The 16,577-nt window shown below is 44.4% G+C and overlaps 2 long non-coding RNA genes across 3 annotated transcripts; both read left to right on the forward strand.

Annotated features, from left to right (window-relative positions):
* The first annotated feature begins 8,427 nt into the window (after positions 1-8,427).
* On the forward strand, positions 8,428-11,391 carry LOC146969853 (uncharacterized). Its single transcript, XR_015038024.1, has 2 exons — positions 8,428-8,519; positions 11,218-11,391. It is a non-coding gene; the product is annotated as an uncharacterized LOC146969853 (long non-coding RNA).
* Positions 11,392-13,168: 1,777 nt separating this feature from the next.
* Positions 13,169-15,978, forward strand: LOC146969854 (uncharacterized). 2 transcript variants are annotated; one of them, XR_015038013.1, is made up of 2 exons: positions 13,169-13,412; positions 15,952-15,978. It is a non-coding gene; the product is annotated as an uncharacterized LOC146969854 (long non-coding RNA). The 2 variants fall into 2 exon arrangements; XR_015038012.1 differs by having other exon boundaries at positions 15,889-15,964.
* Positions 15,979-16,577: the final 599 nt, after the last annotated feature.

Consider the following 16,577-nt stretch of genomic DNA (forward strand, 5'->3'; position numbering starts at 1 on the left):
CGAGAGAGCTGGGAACCGAAGAAAATTTAGTCCCATCTCAAGGAGTTGAGACGGGTGTTACACTAAGTTACAATAAACATGTCATGCTACTACATGTTTACCTAATCTAAGGGGAGAACAAAATTTTAAGTAACAATAAACATGTCATGCTACTACATGTTTACCTAATCTAAGGGGAGAACTAAATTTTAAGAAACCGAAAGTCCGAACAAACATGAAAAGTATGTGCGTCTCGAGCTGTGGAGTGAATTTGTGGAACAGTCTGGGGACAGAAATAAAACAAAGTGCAAATATAAATCTGTTTAAAAAAAGGTACAAAAAATTTCTTTTACACAAGTATATGGAAGAGGAAGCATGTTAATAGAGGATGATAAGGGTTAAATTTATATACACTGTAGAATAGCATTGATTGATATATTGTAACTAACTTAGTATATGGTATAGAGGGTAAAGATTTAGTTATGGAGATAGCTTATATATTTATATTTATATTAATGATGATATGTATGTAGTATGTATTTATTTTGGTTATATAGATATTTATATAGAATATATTTTTGTAATTATATACTTATATGGATAATGATGTAGCATATATTTAATTTTGTAATTATATATTTATATAGATATTTATTAAGGTTACACATGGTATATACTTATATAGGTCTATTATGTACTGTAGTTAGGATGTATAGTTGCAAACCAAAGAGCAGATAAAAGGGGTGGGAAATTAAAATAAGTATTGTACTTCTTCCCACTTCCTTTTTCGAACAATGTGCGGTGTTTTGTTATGTCTTAGCTCTTTATTTTTAATATTTTGTTTGGTTTTTTCTCTTTTTTTTCTATCTATTGTATGTACAATAGTTACATACAATTTCTTTTATTTTTATTTTTATACATGTTCGAAAATAAAATACATTCATTCATTCATTACCGGGTTTCTAAGAAACAAAGCTCACAAAATAAAGGATCAAATACTGCGTTCCATGCAGGCTTTTGAACCCGTAAGTTACGACTTCAAGTCACGACTTACGACGTTGTAGCGTTCCAGGCAACCCGTAACTCGTGTTTTTCCGACTTGTTACCCGTGAAGGTGCACTATAACGGCAGTCAAACTCGTAACTTCCCACCTGTGAACTCGTACCAGATCGAACTGGTACGAGTTCACAGGTCGGAAAAACACAAGTTATGGGTTGCCTGGAACGCTACAAAGTCGTAAGTCGTGACTTGAAATACGGGTTCAAAAGCCTGACTGGAACGCACCAAAAGTCACAACTGACTGAAAAAAAACAAAAAAAAACAGCCCAAATAGTCCAAAGGACCACAGGCAAAGGTATCGAACAGGGCAAAGCAAGAACAGGGTGCTATAGACCTTTTCAGAGAGTATAAACAAATACAGGTGTTACCAAGGATACTAATTAAGGCTCCATTCCATTTAGTGTACCAGAGCGTTTTCTAATGAGCCACACCTGTCTTTGTTTATACTCTCTGAAAAGGTCTATTGATGATGTCACAGCTCCAGCTGGACAATCAACGACATAACTGGAGGAGCTTGATGGTTCTTTAACAAGGTGGGCTCAAACATCAAAGGCATTTTGAACCTGTAAGTTACGACTTCAAGTCACGACTTACGACGTTGTAGCGTTCCAGGCAACCCGTAACTCGTGTTTTTCCGACCTGTTACCCGTGAATTATCCAGACCAAAATTGCATCAGTCTCTGAAAATGGTTTACCCCCCCTGAGGTGGTAAACCACTCGGACCAATGCAGACCAAAAAAAAAAAAAAAAAACAGACCAAAAGGTCCAAAAGAGCACAGGGAAAAGTAGGAAACAGGGCAAAGCAAGGAGGAAGGGAGAAAGGGAGAAGACGAGAGAGCTGGGAACCGAAGAAAATTTAGTCCCGTCTCAAGGAGTTGAGACGGGTGTTACACTAAGTTACAATAAACATGTCATGCTACTACATGTTTACCGGGTTTCTAAGAAACAAAGCTCTTTGACGTGATGGGTCCTATTTACAAACTCTGTTTGCAAGGTAGTGATGTCACTGATGATGTCATAATTACACAGGAGAGTTGATGTGTCCGTGATGTCATCAAGGCTCCTGATGCTTTTGATGTTTGACTCTTCAGGTAGACGGTGTGATCTCAACACATGTGGTCGACCTTTAACTTAGCGGCGTGTTGCTGAGGACGTGAGGAGGTGCAGACCTCAAACCCCACAACAGACACGGAAGGTTGATCTGTCTGTTCCTGGTGGAGGACCAGAGGACGTTTGGTCTCAGCAGGGAGACCACATGAGCTGTGATGTCATCAGTGACATCACAAAATAAAGGATCAAATGCTGCGTTCCAGGCAGGCTTTTGAACCTGTAAGTTACGACTTCAAGTCACGACTTACGACGTTGTAGCGTTCCAGGCAACCCGTAACTCGTGTTTTTCGGACTTGTTACCCGTGAAGGTGCACTATAACGGCAGTTAAACTCGTAACTTCCCACCTGCGAACTCGTACCAGATCGAACTGGTATGACGTACGAGTTCACAGGTCGGAAAAACACAAGTTACGGGTTGCCTGGAACGCTACAAAGTCGTAAGTCGTGACTTGAAGTTGTAACTTACGGGTTCAAAAGCCTGCCTGGAATGCACCAAAAGTCACAACTGACTGAAAAAAAAACAGCCCAAATAGTCCAAAGGACCACAGGCAAAGGTATCGAACAGGGCAAATCAAGAACAGGGTGCTATTGATGATGTCACAGCTCCAGTTGGACAATCAACGACATAACTGGAGGAGCTTGATGGTGGAACAAGGTGGGCTCAAACATCAAAGGCATCAGGACCTTGTGAATTATCCAGACCAAAATTGCATCAGTCTCTGAAAATGGTTTACCCCCCCTGAGGTGGTAAACCACTCGGACCAATGCAGACCAAAAAAAAAAAAAAAAAAACAGACCAAAAGGTCCAAAAGAGCACAGGGAAAAGTAGGAAACAGGGCAAAGCAAGGAGGAAGGGAGAGAGGGAGAAGACGAGAGAGCTGGGAACCGAAGAAAATTTAGTCCCGTCTCAAGGAGTTGAGACGGGTGTTACACTAAGTTACAATAAACATGTCATGCTACTACATGTTTACCGGGTTTCTAAGAAACAAAGCTCTTTGACGTGATGGGTCCTATTTACAAACTCTGTTTGCAAGGTAGTGATGTCACTGATGATGTCATAATTACACAGGAGCGTTGATGTGTCCTTGATGTCATCAAGGCTCCTGATGCTTTTGATGTTTGACTCTTCAGGTGGACGGTGTGATCTCAACACATGTGGTCGACCTTTAACTTAGCGGCGTGTTGCTGAGGACGTGAGGAGGTGCAGACCTCAAACCCCACAACAGACACAGATCACATCTTCCACCACTGGAACCAAACATCAAAGGCACATCAACTCTCTCAGTAATTATGACATCATCAGTGACATCACAACCCTGCAAATAGAGTCTGTAAATAGGACCCATCACATCAAGAAACTTTGTTTCTTAAAAACCCAGTAAACATGTTTATTGTAGCTTAGTGTAACACCCGGTTAATCCTCGTTCATAGTGCGTTAGGGGTTAAGGTTAATGTACAACGGGGTCGACTTTGGCCAAATTTCTGAGAGGGACCTGTGTGCAGGGACATGGGCGCCGCCATTTGCCCAGCTGATCCATACCGGAAGTCACGACCGGAAGTTGCTCTTCTTCGTCTCTCTCTGGCCTGTCTAGCCTCTACCTGCTCTTTTTACTAAACTTAACCAACTCCTTTCTTCATTGCCTAACCCTAACCAAAGCACCCACCAACGACATTTCATTTATTTTTTCTCTCTCTCTCCTGGTCTGCTGCTGCTGTCAGCAGGAGCGGCGCTAGCCGTTAGCCGTTAGCCGCTAGCCTTTCGGCGCTAGCCGTTAGCCGTTAGCAGCGTTTTTTAAATAACTCAATAACTTAATAAACGATCCATGCAAAAAAATATTTTATAGCTCAATCATGTTGTAACTAAGATATCCGCTGGAAACAATATTTTATTATGGACCATTGAGTTACTGAGTTATTTTTTTTATCTACATAGAAATGATACACATGAAGAAGAGCAACTTCCGGTCGTGACTTCCGGTATGGATCTGGGCTAATGGCGGCGCCCATGTCCCTGCATACGGGTACTCTTGAAATTTCTTCATTCATAATGCGTTAGGGGTTAAGGTTAATGTACAACAGGTTCGACTTCAGTTAAATTTCTTCGTTCATACGCGTTAGGGGTTAAGATTAATGTACAACGGGCTCGACTTCGGTTAAATTTCTTCATTCATAATGTGTTGGAGGGTTAAGGGGGCTAAAGCCTGCCACACACATAAAGATAATCGGGCTGATTTTGCCCCGATTTTCCCCCTTCTGACCACGGACAGACATTGCCCGATTATCTTAAACTCTTAAGATTATCTTATAAGATTCTCTTGTAGTGTGTGGTGTGTTAAGAGTCAAAATTCCCCCGACAATCGGCTCGGAAAACGTTCGGCGCCGATAATCGTAAGTATTAAACATGTTCAATATTTACGATTATCGGGGCCGACAACCGTGGCCGTTTCAATCAAAAGTCATCTTGTGTGTGGAAAGCAGGTGTTGTGCGGAGAAGCGCCTGCTTGCCGAGCTCTGCTTGCTGAGCTCTGCATGCTGCTCGCAGCAACAAGCCACTTCTCCACACAGCACCGACAACCTCACAGAGAGCCACGGTGCAGCCCTGGTGTTACATGAGGTTCACACAGACATTCACGCATACACAGGAGGTTTCCTGATAGCCGATAGCAAAGACAGTAGCGCTCGTAGCCGGCAACAGCCGGCAATACAGCAGCCATGTTTAAACGATCATGTGACCGCTGCTCACAGCCCGTCATGTGACAGCGCACGGCTCCCTATTGGACAGCCGCTTGACTGCTCGGTGTCCGGAGCCACAGACACACAGACACACACAGATGGGATCGTTGTAAAGGCTGAAGTGTCCCGCTTTCATAAAAAAAAAAATTACGTCGCTCTCATTGTTCATTCCGGAAATAGACCCGAAAGAGTAGCTACAACGACACCCCTGGTATCGCTGGTGATGCTGCGGATCTCTTTCTGAGTTTTCTGACAGGAGGGTCAAGATTCTGAAAAATCTTCATGTGTGTGGTGAGCTGTGTTTGGAATATCGCAGGACACCACACACAATACGATCAAAACTGTTCAATCACAGATGTTTTATCTTCATGTGTGGGGTCTCTCACAGATAAAAAAGTCGGTTGAGATTTATAAAAGCCTGCCCAAATCACAGCTCCAGTTGGACAATCAACGACATAACTGGAGGAGCTTGATGGTGGAACAAGGTGGGCTCAAACATTAAAGGCGTCAAGAACTTGTGAATCATCCAGACCAAAATTGCATCAGTCTCTGAAAATGGTTTACCCCCCCTGAGGTGGTAAACCACTCGGACCAACGCAGACCAAAAAAAAAAAAAACAATCAGACCAAAAGGTCCAAAAGATCACAGGGAAAAGTAGGAAACAGGGCAAAGCAAGGAGGAAGGGAGAAAGGGAGAAGACGAGAGAGCTGGGAACCGAAGAAAATTTAGTCCCATCTCAAGGAGTTGAGACGGGTGTTACACTAAGTTACAATAAACATGTCATGCTACTACATGTTTACCGGGTTTCTAAGAAACAAAGCTCTTTGACGTGATGGGTCCTATTTACAAACTCTGTTTGCAAGGTAGTGATGTCACTGATGATGTCATAATTACACAGGAGAGTTGATGTGTCCGTGATGTCATCAAGGCTCCTGATGCTTTTGATGTTTGACTCTTCAGGTAGACGGTGTGATCTCAACACATGTGGTCGACCTTTAACTTAGCGGCGTGTTGCTGAGGACGTGAGGAGGTGCAGACCTCAAACCCCACAACAGACACGGAAGGTTGATCTGTCTGTTCCTGGTGGAGGACCAGAGGACGTTTGGTCTCAGCAGGGAGACCACATGAGCTGTGATGTCATCAGTGACATCACAAAATAAAGGATCAAATGCTGCGTTCCAGGCAGGCTTTTGAACCTGTAAGTTACGACTTCAAGTCACGACTTACGACGTTGTAGCGTTCCAGGCAACCCGTAACTCGTGTTTTTCCGACTTGTTACCCGTGAAGGTGCACTATAACGGCAGTCAAACTCGTAACTTCCCACCTGCGGACTCGTACCAGATCGAACTGGTATGACGTACGAGTTCACAGGTCGGAAAAACACAAGTTACGGGTTGCCTGGAACGCTACAAAGTCGTAAGTCGTGACTTGAAGTTGTAACTTATGGGTTCAAAAGCCTGCCTGGAACGCACCAAAAGTCACAACTGACTGAAAAAAAAACAGCCCAAATAGTCCAAAGGACCACAGGCAAAGGTATCGAACAGGGCAAATCAAGAACAGGGTGCTATTGATGATGTCACAGCTCCAGTTGGACAATCAACGACATAACTGGAGGAGCTTGATGGTGGAACAAGGTGGGCTCAAACATCAAAGGCATCAGGACCTTGTGAATTATCCAGACCAAAATTGCATCAGTCTCTGAAAATGGTTTACCCCCCTGAGGTGGTAAACCACTCGGACCAACGCAGACCAAAAAAAAAAAAAAACAATCAGACCAAAAGGTCCAAAAGAGCACAGGGAAAAGTAGGAAACAGGGCAAAGCAAGGAGGAAGGGAGAAAGGGAGAAGACGAGAGAGCTGGGAACCGAAGAAAATTTAGTCCCGTCTCAAGGAGTTGAGACGGGTGTTACACTAAGTTACAATAAACATGTCATGCTACTACATGTTTACCGGGTTTCTAAGAAACAAAGCTCTTTGACGTGATGGGTCCTATTTACAAACTCTGTTTGCAAGGTAGTGATGTCACTGATGATGTCATAATTACACAGGAGAGTTGATGTGTCCGTGATGTCATCAAGGCTCCTAATACTTTTGATGTTTGACTCTTCAGGTAGACGGTGTGATCTCAACACATGTGGTCGACCTTTAACTTAGCGGCGTGTTGCTGAGGACGTGAGGAGGTGCAGACCTCAAACCCCACAACAGACACGGAAGGTTGATCTGTCTGTTCCTGGTGGAGGACCAGAGGACGTTTGGTCTCAGCAGGGAGACCACATGAGCTGTGATGTCATCAGTGACATCACAAAATAAAGGATCAAATGCTGCGTTCCAGGCAGGCTTTTGAACCTGTAAGTTACGACTTCAAGTCACGACTTACGACGTTGTAGCGTTCCAGGCAACCCGTAACTCGTGTTTTTCGGACTTGTTACCCGTGAAGGTGCACTATAACGGCAGTTAAACTCGTAACTTCCCACCTGCGAACTCGTACCAGATCGAACTGGTATGACGTACGAGTTCACAGGTCGGAAAAACACAAGTTACGGGTTGCCTGGAACGCTACAAAGTCGTAAGGCGTGACTTGAAGTTGTAACTTACGGGTTCAAAAGCCTGCCTGGAACGCACCAAAAGTCACAACTGATTGAAAAAAAAACAGCCCAAATAGTCCAAAGGACCACAGGCAAAGGTATCGAACAGGGCAAAGCAAGAACAGGGTGCTATTGATGATGTCACAGCTCCAGTTGGACAATCAACGACATAACTGGAGGAGCTCGATGGTGGAACAAGGTTGGCTCAAACATCAAAGGCATCAGGACCTTGTGAATTATCCAGACCAAAACTGCATCAGTCTCTGAGAATGGTTTACCCCCCTGAGGTGGTAAACCACTCGGACCAATGCAGACCAAAAAAAAAAAAAAAAAAACAGACCAAAAGGTCCAAAAGAGCACAGGGAAAAGTAGGAAACAGGGCAAAGCAAGGAGGAAGGGAGAGAGGGAGAAGACGAGAGAGCTGGGAACCGAAGGAAATTTAGCCCCGTCTCAAGGAGTTGAGACGGGTGTTACACTAAGTTACAATAAACATGTCATGCTACTACATGTTTACCGGGTTTCTAAGAAACAAAGCTCTTTGACGTGATGGGTCCTATTTACAAACTCTGTTTGCAAGGTAGTGATGTCACTGATGATGTCATAATTACACAGGAGCGTTGATGTGTCCGTGATGTCATCAACGCTCCTGGTGCTTTTGATGTTTGACTCTTCAGGTGGACGGTGTGATCTCAACACATGTGGTCGACCTTTAACTTAGCGGCGTGTTGCTGAGGACGTGAGGAGGTGCAGACCTCAAACCCCACAACAGACACAGATCACAATCTTCCACCACTGGAACCAAACATCAAAGGCACATCAACTCTCTCAGTAATTATGACATCATCAGTGACATCACAACCCTGCAAACAGAGTCTGTAAATAGGACCCATCACATCAAGAAACTTTGTTTCTTAAAAACCCAGTAAACATGTTTATTGTAGCGTAGTGTAACACCCGGTTAATCCTCGTTCATAGTGCGTTAGGGGTTAAGGTTAATGTACAACGGGGTCGACTTTGGCCAAATTTCTTCATTCATAATGCGTTAGGGGTTAAGGTTAATGTACAACAGGTTCGACTTCGGTTAAATTTCTTCGTTCATACGCGTTAGGGGTTAAGGTTAAAGCGGAACTATGCAGGATTTGGGCTGTAATTATTGTGGCTCAGAGTCACTGTGATGGTAGAGCGACCTGTTATGAAGTGAATGGGGTCTAGGCCAATGCGCTCACCCCCCCCACTGGCTGAAAACCGCACTTGCAAGATCAGTCGTCCGTCTCGGTGTTACAAATCTCGTCAATGGATAGAAGTATCGCGAGAAACTGCCTTACGGCAGTACGAGATAAGAACGCATATGACGTCATGCATGTCACGAATCGTGATTGGTTTGAGTTCGGAAAGTCGGAGGAAACCATGGAAACATGAAATGTTTGTACTGAGGAAGTTCAGCTTGTGGCTAACGGGGAGCTAATGCTAACACAGACACACACACCATGGGTCTTTTATAAGATAATGTAATACATCATGACACACACACACACACCTTCGCGTTTTGGAACCTTTATTCATGTGTGTGTATGTCTGTGTCTTTGTGTCTGTGTGTGGCCCTATTAGCGTTAGCTCTGTGCTAGCGTTAGCTCCGTGTTAGCATTAGCTCCGTTAGCTCCGTGTTAGCATTAGCTCGGTGTTAGCAGGGCTTAGCAAACAGCAGTAAACACAAGCACGTGTAGGGGGCGGAGGTGGTGGAGGCGAGTTTTTTTTTTTTTTTTACGACAGTGACATGTGCCTACCAGAACTGTGGGGGAGCTCCGGAGAGGGAAAAAAAGAGAAACCAACGAAGGAGCGAGCTATTTCCGGCCGACTTGCAAAGTTCTGCTTTAATGTACAACGGGCTCGACTTCGGTTAAATTTCTTCATTCATAATGTGTTGGAGGGTTAAGGGGGCTAAAGCCTGCCACACACATAAAGATAATCGGGCTGATTTTGCCCCGATTTTCCCCCTTCTGACCACGGACAGACATCGCCCGATTATCTTAAACTCTTAAGATTATCTTATAAGATTCTCTTGTAGTGTGTGGTGTGTTAAGAGTCAAAATTCCCCCGACAATCGGCTCGGAAAACGTTCGGCGCCGATAATCGTAAGTATTAAACATGTTCAATATTTACGATTATCGGGGCCGACAACCGTGGCCGTTTCAATCAAAAGTCATCTTGTGTGTGGAAAGCAGGTGTTGTGCGGAGAAGCGCCTGCTTGCCGAGCTCTGCTTGCTGAGCTCTGCATGCTGCTCGCAGCAACAAGCCACTTCTCCACACAGCACCGACAACCTCACAGAGAGCCACAGTGCAGCCCTGGTGTTACATGAGGTTCACACAGACATTCACGCATACACAGGAGATTTCCTGAAGCCGATAGCAAAGACAGTAGCTCTCGTAGCCGGCAACAGCCGGCAATACAGCAGCCATGTTTAAACGATCATGTGACCGCTGCTCACAGCCCGTCATGTGACAGCGCACGGCTCCCTATTGGACAGCCGCTTGACTGCTCGGTGTCCAGAGCCACAGACACACAGACACACACAGATGGGATCGTTGTAAAGGCTGAAGTGTCCCGCTTTCATAAAAAAAAAAATTACGTCGCTCTCATTGTCCATTCCGGAAATAGACCCGAAAGAGTAGCTACAACGACACCCCTGGTATCGCTGGTGATGCTGCGGATCTCTTTCTGAGTTTTCTGACAGGAGGGTCAAGATTCTGAAGAATCTTCATGTGTGTGGTGTGCTGTGTTTGGAATATCGCAGGACACCACACACAATACGATCAAAACTGTTCAGTCACAGATGTTTTATCTTCATGTGTGGGGTCTCTCACAGATAAAAAAGTCGGTTGAGATTTATAAAAGCCTGCCCAAATCACAGCTTCAGTTGGACAATCAACGACATAACTGGAGGAGCTTGATGGTGGAACAAGGTGGGCTCAAACATCAAAGGCATCAAGAACTTGTGAATCATCCAGACCAAAATTGCATCAGTCTCTGAAAATGGTTTACCCCCCTGAGGTGGTAAACCACTCGGACCAATGCAGACCAAAAAAAAAAAAAACAATCAGACCAAAAGGTCCAAAAGAGCACAGGGAAAAGTAGGAAACAGGGCAAAGCAAGGAAGAAGGGAGAAAGGGAGAAGACGAGAGAGCTGGGAACCGAAGAAAATTTAGCCCCGTCTCAAGGAGTTGAGACGGGTGTTACACTAAGTTACAATAAACATGTCATGCTACTACATGTTTACCGGGTTTCTAAGAAACAAAGCTCTTTGACGTGATGGGTCCTATTTACAAACTCTGTTTGCAAGGTAGTGATGTCACTGATGATGTCATAATTACACAGGAGCGTTGATGTGTCCGTGATGTCATCAAGGCTCCTGATGCTTTTGATGTTTGACTCTTCAGGTGGACGATGTGATCTCAACACGTGTGGTCGACCTTTAACTTAGCGGCGTGTTGCTGAGGACGTGAGGAGGTGCAGACCTCAAACCCCACAACAGACACAGATCACAATCTTCCACCACTGGAACCAAACATCAAAGGCACATCAACTCTCTCAGTAATTATGACATCATCAGTGACATCACAACCCTGCAAACAGAGTCTGTAAATAGGACCCATCACATCAAGAAACTTTGTTTCTTAAAAACCCAGTAAACATGTTTATTGTAGCGTAGTGTAACACCCGGTTAATCCTCGTTCATAGTGCGTTAGGGGTTAAGGTTAATGTACAACGGGGTCGACTTTGGCCAAATTTCTTCATTCATAATGCGTTAGGGGTTAAGGTTAATGTACAACAGGTTCGACTTCGGTTAAATTTCTTCGTTCATACGCGTTAGGGGTTAAGATTAATGTACAACGGGCTCGACTTCGGTTAAATTTCTTCATTCATAATGTGTTGGAGGGTTAAGGGGGCTAAAGCCTGCCACACACATAAAGATAATCGGGCTGATTTTGCCCCGATTTTCCCCCTTCTGACCACGGACAGACATCGCCCGATTATCTTGAACTCTTAAGATTATCTTATAAGATTCTCTTGTAGTGTGTGGTGTGTTAAGAGTCAAAATTCCCCCGACAATCGGCTCGGAAAACGTTCGGCGCCGATAATCGTAAGTATTAAACATGTTCAATATTTACGATTATCGGGGCCGACAACCGTGGCCGTTTCAATCAAAAGTCATCTTGTGTGTGGAAAGCAGGTGTTGTGCGGAGAAGCGCCTGCTTGCCGAGCTCTGCTGGCCGAGCTCTGCTTGCTGCTCGCAGCAACAAGCCACTTCTCCACACAGCACCGACAACCTCACAGAGAGCCACGGTGCAGCCCTGGTGTTACATGAGGTTCACACAGACATTCACGCATACACAGGAGGTTTCCTGAAGCCGATAGCAAAGACAGTAGCTCTCGTAGCCGGCAACAGCCGGCAATACAGCAGCCATGTTTAAACGATCATGTGACCGCTGCTCACAGCCCGTCATGTGACAGCGCACGGCTCCCTATTGGACAGCCGCTTGACTGCTCGGCGTCCAGAGCCACAGACACACAGAGACACACAGATGGGATCGTTGTAAAGGCTTAAGTGTCCCGCTTTTATTAAAAAAAAAATTACGTCGCTCTCATTGTCCATTCCGGAAATAGACCCGAAAGAGTAGCTACAACGACACCCCTGGTATCGCTGGTGATGCTGCGGATCTCTTTCTGAGTTTTCTGACAGGAGGGTCAAGATTCTGAAGAATCTTCATGTGTGTGGTGTGCTGTGTTTGGAATATCGCAGGACACCACACACAATACGATCAAAACTGTTCAGTCACAGATGTTTTATCTTCATGTGTGGGGTCTCTCACAGATAAAAAAGTCGGTTGAGATTTATAAAAGCCTGCCCAAATCACAGCTTCAGTTGGACAATCAACGACATAACTGGAGGAGCTCGATGGTGGAACAAGGTGGGCTCAAACATCAAAGGCATCAAGAACTTGTGAATCATCCAGACCAAAATTGCATCAGTCTCTGAAAATGGTTTACCCCCCTGAGGTGGTAAACCACTCGGACCAATGCAGACCAAAAAAAAAAAAAACAATCAGACCAAAAGGTCCAAAAGAGCACAGGGAAAAGTAGGAAACAGGGCAAAGCAAGGAGGAAGGGAGAAAGGGAGAAGACGAGAGAGCTGGGAACCGAAGAAAATTTAGTCCCGTCTCAAGGAGTTGAGACGGGTGTTACACTAAGTTACAATAAACATGTCATGCTACTACATGTTTACCGGGTTTCTAAGAAACAAAGCTCTTTGACGTGATGGGTCCTATTTACAAACTCTGTTTGCAAGGTAGTGATGTCACTGATGATGTCATAATTACAAGGGAGAGTTGATGTGTCCTTGATGTCATCAAGGCTCCTGATGCTTTTGATGTTTGACTCTTCAGGTGGACGATGTGATCTCAACACATGTGGTCGACCTTTAACTTAGCGGCGTGTTGCTGAGGACGTGAGGAGGTGCAGACCTCAAACCCCACAACAGACACAGATCACATCTTCCACCACTGGAACCAAACATCAAAGGCACATCAACTCTCTCAGTAATTATGACATCATCAGTGACATCACAACCCTGCAAACAGAGTCTGTAAATAGGACCCATCACATCAAGAAACTTTGTTTCTTAAAAACCCAGTAAACATGTTTATTGTAGCTTAGTGTAACACCCGGTTAATCCTCGTTCATAGTGCGTTAGGGGTTAAGGTTAATGTACAACGGGGTCGACTTTGGCCAAATTTCTTCATTCATAATGCGTTAGGGGTTAAGGTTAATGTACAACGGGGTCGACTTCGGTTAAATTTCTTCGTTTATAACGCGTTAGGGGTTAAGGTTAATATACAGCGGGCTCGACTTCGGCCAAATTTCCACGTTCATAGTGCGTTAGGGGTTAAGGTTAATCTATTAAACTGCGTTCACACCGGACCTTTTTGACAAGTGACGAGTTTACATGTTAAGTCAATGCAAAAGAGCGATTGAGCGTTTAATCGCCCAGGCGAAAAAACGCTGGGGCTCGGAGCGACAGCGACGGAGCGTTTTTTCGCTCTGTTGCTCGAGATGAGAAATCCCAACTCTCCGGCAGTCAGTCGCTCGTCGCTCAGCGCTGATTGGCTGCCGTAATCCCCGTGGTGCCGGTGTAAACAGAGACACATGGCAGTGGGCATGACGTCATCAAAGCGAAAATGCGAGTCTGTGGCTCTGTGCCAAATTGACGAGCAAATGCAGCTGAGCGACGGAGTGTTTTTTTCTGAGCGATACGACTAGCGACAGCGACAAAAATAAAAGGTCCTGTGTGAACGCACCTTAAAGCAGAAGTAAGCGATCCGGTCGTTTTGGCTAATGCTGCGTTCCAGGCAGGCTTTTGAAACCGTAAATTACAGCTTCAAGTCACAACTTACGACTTTGTAGCGTTCCAGGCAACCCACTCGTGTTTTTCCGACCTGTTTTACCTGTGAAAGTCACTATAACGGCCTCTCGTAACTTCTGACCCGTGAACTTGTACCAGATCGAACTGGTACGACTTCACAGGTCGGAAAAACACGAGTTACGGGCTGCCGTGAACGCACCATAACAGTCCTCGTCCCTACGTCACCACATTCACGCGCCCTTCCCTTGGCTGCACACACAGCCCTGCATGCCGTTCTCTCTCCTCATTGGATAAAAACTGTAGGATACGAGAAAAGTTTTCTCCTCGGCTCAGAGCAGAGCAGAGTGACTGACAGACCCGTGTTTCAGACCAAACACTCTATGTAAGTGATTGCTGTCGGAAGATATAACTATTTAAGACTTATATTAACACAAATATATCACTTACTTCTGCTTTAATACACAAGGGCTCGACCTCGGTTAAATTTCTTCGTTCATAATGTGTTGGGGGATTAGGGTTAGAGTTAACGTTAGGGTTAGTTCAGTGCCAAATTTAAATTTAAAGGGATAGTTCAACATTTTGGCAAATTGAACCATTGCCATAATCCCTATAGTCAGAGCAGTAGGTTAATTACCTTAAACTGTTAGTGCAAGCTGTTTTTAAATGGGTGGGGCAGAAAAACGAACTGCACAGTATTTCCACGTTTCCCTCATCAAATTCATCAAATACACAATCCATTAACTCCAAGATGCTCCCGTGGACAAGTTGTGATCTGCACATTCACCACGCCATGAAATAATAATGTAACGTTAACAGACAGAGTTGTTTTCAAGGCAAATACGTAACCGGAACTACATTCCTGACACGGCTGCTGGGCGGAGTGATTTCAAAACCAAGTAGTTCTGAGTATTTGCTTCATGTGTCGTAATGTTACATAATTATACGTTATCTCATAGCGTGGTGAATGTGCAGGTCACAACTTGTCCATCAGAGTGTTTTGGAGTTGTTGGATTGTGTGTTTAGTTTGATATGGGAAACGTGGAAATACTGTGCAGCATGGAGACCAAATGATAGAAAGTGATAACTGACTGAAAAAAAAAACAAGGTGGGCTCAAACATCAAAGGCACCAGGACCTTGTGAATTATCCAGACCAAAATTGCATCAGTCTCTGAAAATGGTTTACCCCCCCTGAGGTGGTAAACCACTCGGACCAATGCAGACCAAAAAAAAAAAAAAAAAACAGACCAAAAGGTCCAAAAGAGCACAGGGAAAAGAGGGAAAGAGCAGGGTGAAGAATAAGAGAGCTGGGAACCGAGGAAAACCGAACTGGGGGGAAACAGGAAGAGGAAACGGGTGTTACACTAAGTTACAATAAACATGTCATGCTACCACATGTTTACCGGGTTTCTAAGAAACAAAGCTTCTTGATGTGATGGGTCCTATTTACAAACTCTGTTTGCAAGGTAGTGATGTCACTGATGATGTCATCAAGACTCGATGCCTTTGATGTTTGACTCTTCAGGTGGACGAAGGTCGGAACCTTTGGAACCAAACATCAAAGGCATCAGGACCTTCGATGACATCACAGACACATCAACACTCCCACTGATTATGACATCATCAGTGACATCACAACCTTGCAAACAGAGTTTGTAAATAGGACCCATCACATCAAAGACCTTAGTTTCTGACAATGCCACGCAGACGCAGACGTTCCTCTCGCCCAGTCCGCAGACGCAGGAGACCTCGCAGGTCTCCAGCGCGCAGACGCAGGAGGGTGGTCCGCCGCAGACGCTAGGCAGCTCAGCTAACCCAGTAAACATGTAGTAGCATCATATGTTTACTGTAACAACAACTTGTCAAAAAAAACAAAAAAAAAGAAGACGTCCAGTTGGCTTCAACTGGACTTCTTGGTCCTTCTGTCCTCCTCCTTGAAGCTGTAATTTACGGTGGGGGCTTGACTTCAGTTAAATTTCCTCGTTCATAACGCGTTACGGGTTAAGGTTAATGTACAACGGGTTCGACTTCGGTTAAATTTCCTCGTTCATAATGCGTTACGGGTTAAGGTTAATCTATTAGTGGTAATACAACAGCCTCAACTTTAGTTAAATTTCTTTGTTCATAATGAGTTAGGGGGTTAAGGGGGCTAAGGTTAGGGTTAGTCCAGTGCCAGATTAAAATTTAAAGGGATAGTTTAACATTTTGGCAAATTCGCCTATTGTTTTAGGAGTAGGTTCATTACATTTAATTGTCTACTCCTTAATTGTCTACGGATTCTCCTAAAACTGTAGGGATTATGCATGGATGTATTATAAAACCATGGGATTATGGCAAAAGGCGAATTTGCCAAAATGTCGAAACATTAAGATTTGTAACATCACTACTGTGTAACCCCTCAAATAAAATGAAATAGAATAAATCAATAATATGGTGGGCCCACACATACTCACACAAACAAACACTTGTTCAAAAGAACAAATAGTCAACACTGCACTTTCTCTGGTCGTCGTCATCACACACACCAAGTGTGAGGTGGATCAGGTGAAGCTCACTGCTCCTGGTGGAGGACCAGAGGACGTTTGGTCTCAGCAGGGAGACCACATGAGCTAAAATGAAGGATCAAAGTCATAACTGACTGAAAAAAACATGCCCAAAGAGTCCAAAAGACCAGAGGCAAAAGTACCAAACAGGG

Source organism: Trachurus japonicus, chromosome 17 (genome assembly GCF_045865225.1).
Source record: "Trachurus japonicus isolate A0001 chromosome 17, Traja_1.0".
Classification (NCBI taxonomy): domain Eukaryota; kingdom Metazoa; phylum Chordata; class Actinopteri; order Carangiformes; family Carangidae; genus Trachurus; species Trachurus japonicus.